The sequence below is a fragment of the Meleagris gallopavo genome, chromosome 12 (assembly GCF_000146605.3).
Source record: "Meleagris gallopavo isolate NT-WF06-2002-E0010 breed Aviagen turkey brand Nicholas breeding stock chromosome 12, Turkey_5.1, whole genome shotgun sequence".
Lineage (NCBI taxonomy): Eukaryota > Metazoa > Chordata > Aves > Galliformes > Phasianidae > Meleagris > Meleagris gallopavo.
This window is the reverse complement of record NC_015022.2, coordinates 13,092,093-13,098,092: the sequence shown is the minus strand read 5'-3', so window position 1 is coordinate 13,098,092 and position 6,000 is coordinate 13,092,093. Positions and strand designations below refer to the sequence as shown.

Here is a 6,000-nt window from a genome sequence, read left to right as displayed (position 1 = left end):
TTACCATCTTACTCTGACATTTAATGCTCACAGAAGTCTTTAAAGGTGGAGAGAAAATACTTTTCAGCATGAATTTAATTTGTCCTCAGTTTGTTCTCAAATTCTATTCAGCAAAAAGAATCGCATCAGAGAGAATAGCATCCATGGAAGATGCATAATTTGTTCAAAGGCAGTATGTGCTTTTCCAGGAAAACAAATCAGATCACTGGAATTGAGGTAACCATTAGAAAAGGAGCGTGTGACTTATTTTTTTTTCAGTTCCCTTTGGCACCATATCAAAAGCACATCTGTGTAGAACAGCTGGATCTCCGAACACCACCTGTTGGCGATGGGTGGGACACTGCAAACTGTAAGCAGGCTATGCCTTTAGCATAAGTTTTAATACCCAGCTAACAAGCTGGAGCTAAAGCAGACATGATGATGGGTGTGTTTTTATCAGTCACAGACCAGCAGTGCCATGAAAATGCTGGCAGTGTAGGCGGCTTTTCCCCATGAATTTTCAGATCTTGTGAAACTGCTGGTTTTAAAACTTTAAAACAAAGCAAATTACTGTAGAAGTACTTATGTATTTAAGATCTATATTTCTGGGCCACTATGGAAATGCCTATTTGAGGCATCTGTCTCCAATGAGATCTACCTACTGGTGGGATTTATAATGCACCTGTTGCTGTGGTTCCCACGTGTTATTTCCAAATGTCTCTCTGTTGTCAAACGTGAAGTTTTCTTTAGATTGGGTTAGTCTGTGACTGTATGCTCCAGTAACTAAATACGAGTCCCAAGAGTTGGGGGCAAAAAGCAGCCAGGCAATATGTACTCTTAAGTGCACTTAATTCCTTCAAGAGACAGGGGCAATTGGAGCTTATGGGCTTTAAGCATGTACCTTGAGCCCTCAGTCAAGATTCCCACTGTGCTAGATGCTGTACAAATATATAGCATGCTCCATGCCCCACACTGCACGAGATCTAAAATGAACATGACAGCAACAAGTGAGTGTAGTGAGAAATAGCCAGACGAAGAGCAAAATGAGAGAGTAGGCTGAGGCAATGTGAGCTGCCAGGCAGGGGAGAATCTTTTATGTCTCTAAAGATAGGAGTTTGCATCTTCATTATCCAGGTGTGATTGCCTTTAGGAATTGCATCAGGTCTGAAGAGGTATTTAATGAAGCACCAATTCATTATCTTTCATTCAGTAATAAGAGCATGTTTCATGTTTAAGCATGTATAAAGATAAAAGCTCACAGGAGAAGGAAGATGCTGGTTAAATTACTTGGGAGCTGATTTACAAAACCCTGTTGGATCAGTTCTTTGTTCAGTCTTAAGTGTCTCAGCTGTTCCCTGTCCATAGTAACAAGGTAGTCCTGAACAGATGGGCACCAAACTCCTCATGCCCTGTGAGTTCTCAAATCCTTTCATGTAGTTCACCAGGCATCCATTCTGTAACAACGTTTTTCATTTCCAGGAGGCTTTTTTTCCAGTGCTGTGTGGAACAGAAGTAAGCAATCGAGTCAAGAAACAGAGACAGAGTTGTCCATAGTAATGCTGAGAGCTGCAGCCTTATGAGCCAAGGTCAGGGTGGGGAAGGGGACTTAAGAGATGCTGTCTCCTGGTCTCCTCTGTCTGCAGCACTTCCAGCTGACACTGTCCCCATAGCCCAGATCTGAAGGGGTGACCTTGTAATAAAAGACTTTTTTTTGCCTATGCTGAACAGCCTGACTTTGTTGGCTAATCCAATTCTTCTTTGGCTTGGGAAGCACTTTTTTTTTTTTTTCTTTGTTGTTGCTCCTGGTTCCTAAGCACGGGATCTGGAAGTTGATTGTCTATCTGTCTGCAAGCTGCACTCCTGCCCTGATATTCAAGCTGCTGGTTTGGAAACACTTCAAAAGACTTCCATTCTTCAGAGCGGCTGTCTGCACTGCTGTTGCAGGCAGTTTTTAATGTTTTCTGATTACGGTGTGGCATTTATTATTATGCCTTTTAAGAGTGCACAACTTTATTTATGCATCTTTTTATTGGAATATATAAATGAGTCTCCTTTGAGATAGCAGCTCTGTCAATCCTCGTGTAGGATTTGAGTAACGTATCACCACAGAAGAGAAAATCAGAGGAAGGCATCTGGACAGGTTCACCAGTTTGTTTTTAATAAAACATTTTATCCCTTGTTCCTTCTTAAGACAAATGCAGAGTTCTGAACTGGGCATGCTGTCAAATCCTCAGGTCTAGCATATGGCTCATAGAGACATCTTTCTTCTGCTCTTAAACTTTCCCTCCTGTTCCCATCTTTTATTTTTCTCTCTTGCACTCATGCACTATTTATCTCCTTTCTCTCTATCTTCCCATCCCAGATTCACTCATTATCTCTTCTGATGCCAGAAAAGATGCTGTTGGTTTACCATATGCTGTTAAGAGGTGCTGGTATCACAAACACAAGTTGCCTTGGATTGCTGTAAGCCCATTGACACATCCATCAACTTGCTGCTGTTCTCAGTGAAAGCCTATCCTGCCTTCTCTTTTTTTCTGACTACTTATGTTGTTTTCTATAGGGTGTTTTGTATGTTTGAATTTGTCCTGTGCTAAAGGTAGATAATATCCTGGGGTTACTTGCTGACAACTGACTTAATACCAGCATTATAATTTACACTTTAAATCCAAGCTTAAAAAAATATATATATGCAAGGAGAGTTCACAGCTGCACTGTGTGGTGCTCTTCTTTCCTGGGATACTGTATATGCAAAGAGTTTGCACAGCTTCAAAAATACGTGGAAGGGAAATAGACTTAACTAAAAAAAACTTCCCAGAGGCACCAGTGGTAGCTTATGAAATCTCTGGATGGTAAATAGCTGGAGTCAGAGAGTCTTTTCTGGAAGTTCTAGAGCTGCATCTTTGCTCTGGTTTTGTACTTCTAGAGAAGTGTTGGATGTAAGATCCAGACAACTTGGGCTTCCTGCTTACACTGGTGCAGCTGGTCTTTTCCGGCCTGGCTAATTAACTTTGTCTTTGGAGAAACTGTTTATCATTCAGTTCTATTTTATGCCTGATTAAAATTAAGGCATATAGAACTACTGTGATTTCTGGGTCAGGTTTTTCAGAGCCTTTCCTCATTGGCAGCTGAGCCTCATGATCCTGTTATAAGCAATTCAGGCTCCCTTTTCAAATTCATTACATTGTTCATCCCGTTTCTGCCAAGAGGATGTTTCAGAGCCTCATTTTCCAGTGCTTAAGACCTTTCTTTTAATTTCCAGTTGAAATTTATTCATGGCCATTTTATATTTATTTGTCCTTGTGCCAGCTTTGTTCTTCAGTTTGAGTAGTTCTCTGTCTTATGCAGTGTTTACTTCTCCCCACCCCAGTGGGAGAGATTGGAGAACAATCGAGTCACCTTTCAGCCATTATTTTGCTGAAGTAACCAAACTGCAATCTTTAAGGCTCCTGACATTTCTCTGCTACTCTATTTGTGTTCTTAGCCCTTTTCTGCATCATTCCTTTCAAGCATGGCGCACAGCTGTTTGAGTGAAACCTGAACTTAAAACCTTCATGCTTTCTTTTGCCATTGGCAGTGACTGTCTGAGACCTGATCTGTCCTTTCCACAATCGTCACCCTGTTGGGTTGCACTTGTCCTAATCCTCTAATGGGCTCATCTCTCCAGGGATCTTCCTGATCTTGCTTCCAAATTAGGAGCCCCAGCTCATAACAACTCTTATTAAATCCTACGTGCATAACCTTGCACTTTGACTATTACACTTCATCCCACCTCTATTGCTTCAAAACTCAAAAACATCCTGTTATTCCTGAAAGATAATCCAAACTCCTGACTGTTGGTAATAGCTCCTGACTTCACACCATCAGCAGATTTTGTTGGTATACTCTGACTTTTTGTGTCGAGGTTATTAATGAAAGTATAAAATAAGATCTCAAATAAAATAAGTCTCAAAATGTATCCTTGAACTTCCACGTGTGACCTCCCTCCAGTCCAATAATTTCTCTTTCTGTACATCTCCTGCCACTGCCTCTTCAACCAGTTCCCCTCTCACCTTTGCAGTTCTTGTACTAATCCTCATCTTCTCCCACTTCTCTAATAATTTCCAGCATGGCACCATATCGAAAGCTTTATTGAAGAACAGAGAAATGAGATCTACTGTCTTTCCCTTGTCTAGAAAAATCAGTTATCCAAGAAAAACATCGAGTTAGGGTGGCTTGCTCTACTTTTTGTTAAGTCTGTTTTGCCCCTTAAACTTGTTTGATCCATTTGGCAGTTTACACTTATGTATTTAATTACTCTTTCTTTCAGTATGTACTCTAAAACAGTGCATACTGTTGAGGTCTGAACCTGCTTGTGAGTACCTACAGAGCATGTTCTGTAGGGCACACAGAACACTGTCTATCACCTGTGTCAAATTCTTTGAATTGCAGTGAATTAGGAGATAAAACGCACTACTTTGGTTCCACTCTATTTTACTGTGTATGGCATGGACTGAGATGAGGCAGTGTCTAGGCTGCTAGCATGGCAAGTGAGAAATCCAGCTAGCTACAGGACTGTCATGGTGCTCCAAAAGTAGGTGGAAGTTGAGAAAATTCATACAGTACATGAGGTGCCTCTTCTGTATGGATCCAGAAATACTTGTGTTCTTCCTTCACTCCTTTGCTGTTCAGATGTGTGATTGATGGCCTACTAAAGCCCACAGAGACTACTGCAAAATTAGGTACATAATGTTTTCTGTTAAAAGATGCATGTAGCTTTGGGAGGAGCTCTGGACAAAATCGTAATTTGTTTAGAGCTATTTACTTTGTCCCAAGCTGGATACTTAAGAAAAAGCTAAGTGATCAGTGGATGTAGCACATCACTTTCCTGAGTGTGCAGAATGGCTGGTAGATGACAGTATTCCTCCCACCAGCTGAATGGCTGCTGTTTGGGTGGAAGTAAAATAATGAGAGCATGACTGTGGGGTTTTAGTTGTTTATTTCTTGTTTTTTTTTGTTGCTTTTTTCCCCCCTATATCTTGGAGTATTTTTTTATGCAGATGTGTGCAGTTGGTGACTGTTGTTGTTTTTTTTAATGCTGCTGTTGAACTTTGTCAGATTCATTATGGAAGCATGATGTTAGACAAGGACATCAATTCAACATCAACAAGAACCAGATCTTGAATCTTTCTTAGTCTCAGCCACTGCTACAACGTGCAACAGACAGCAGCTTGATGACAAAAAAAAAAAAGTGGTAATTTTTTGCTGCAGGATGATAATTGGCTCAGTATGGAAGTTAATGTGATTTTATTTGGGGATTGGTTTCTAAAGAGATTACATTTTAAGGAACCCATGAGCATGAAGGGTTTTGCAGCTGTATTTATTCAATAAGCTGTAGGCACTTGAAACTTTGCAGCAGTAAGCCAGGTTGGTACATGGCTCTTCTTGCTCCAGCAGAACATGACTGGAAAGGGAAACCTTCTGAGTGGCTGGTAGGATGGAGCTTATACCATGTGGGGAATAAATATATCTCAGTGCAGGTTTCTCTGGCTCCCATTTAGATTGGTGCTATGCTGAGTCAGGCAAGCTGAGTTGCTTACTTGTGTATTGAATTGATGTAAAGGTTAACCAAAAAAATCACTGCTTATCTCTCTTCTCTGCTTATCTACTCTTTAAGATCTATGGGGCAAGTCTCACATCACATTAACATGTTTCTTACAAGCCCTGATCTGAGTGGGGAACCTTTATCTGCTGCTGCAGTACGAGACATAACTATAAGAAAATGAAACTCATTTTCAGTTTAAGCAGGTGGGAAGGAGGATGGAGGGGAAGTTTATTTTGGGAAGAATGGAGGAGGGAGTGGAATCCATTGGAAAATGCTGACATTCCAATTGGATGCAGAATTTATCTGCTGATGTAGATGGAAGCACTGATGTCTGGAACGGGCGTATGCTGAGTGTGATACAAAGAAATGGTTCTAGGGCAGTAGTTTGAAGACTTGCTTCATTACTCTGGGTATGCGGCTGTTTCTTTACATTTAATGGT

At 40.8% G+C, this 6,000-nt stretch overlaps 1 protein-coding gene across 3 annotated transcripts in view; it reads left to right on the top strand.

Moving 5' to 3' along the window:
• Nucleotides 1-6,000, top strand: part of AGBL1 (ATP/GTP binding protein like 1) — a 300,344-nt gene that overhangs the window by 68,219 nt on the left and 226,125 nt on the right. The gene's annotated exons all lie outside the window — the stretch shown is intronic.